At 32.6% G+C, this 432-nt stretch overlaps 1 protein-coding gene across 1 annotated transcript in view; it reads left to right on the top strand.

The window, feature by feature from the left end:
- The window catches only part of ZRSR2 (zinc finger CCCH-type, RNA binding motif and serine/arginine rich 2), a gene marked incomplete at its 3' end in the record, with an annotated part of 25408 nt that overhangs the window by 241 nt on the left and 24735 nt on the right, over positions 1-432 (top strand). The window lies entirely within an intron of this gene.

Here is a 432-nt window from a genome sequence, read left to right as displayed (position 1 = left end):
TCTAATTTGACTACCAAACAATATCTTCAGGGGTAATAAAACCTAGTGAAATTACACATCCAGAAAAATTCAAATCTACATCAACGTGATGTTAGGGATGACGTGAAACAAGCTTACAGCATGAATACGGTTCCTATTGAAGTGTGGAATGCCATTACTACTGTTGCCCTGTGGTTATTTACCAGGGTTTTTTTTTTGTTTGCTTGTTTGTTTTTTCCTATTAAAATACTGTGGCACCTTCATCTATCCTGGCTGTAGTGTCATTTGTCCTTCACATGGCAGAATCTAACATTTATATATTAAACCTGCCTGCTTGATACAATGAAATTAGTACTAAGTTAGTTCTAAAAATCATATAACACAGTACTGATTAGTCAGACAATTCTTTTTTTTTTTTGGAGTTATAATTGATAGATTTTTTTTTAAGGTAAG

This window comes from Crocuta crocuta, unplaced genomic scaffold, assembly GCF_008692635.1.
Source record: "Crocuta crocuta isolate KB4526 unplaced genomic scaffold, BGI_CrCroc_1.0 scaffold657, whole genome shotgun sequence".
Taxonomy (NCBI): domain Eukaryota; kingdom Metazoa; phylum Chordata; class Mammalia; order Carnivora; family Hyaenidae; genus Crocuta; species Crocuta crocuta.
The sequence above is the reverse complement of the archived record's forward strand: the minus strand, read 5'-3'. Positions and strand labels throughout refer to the sequence as shown.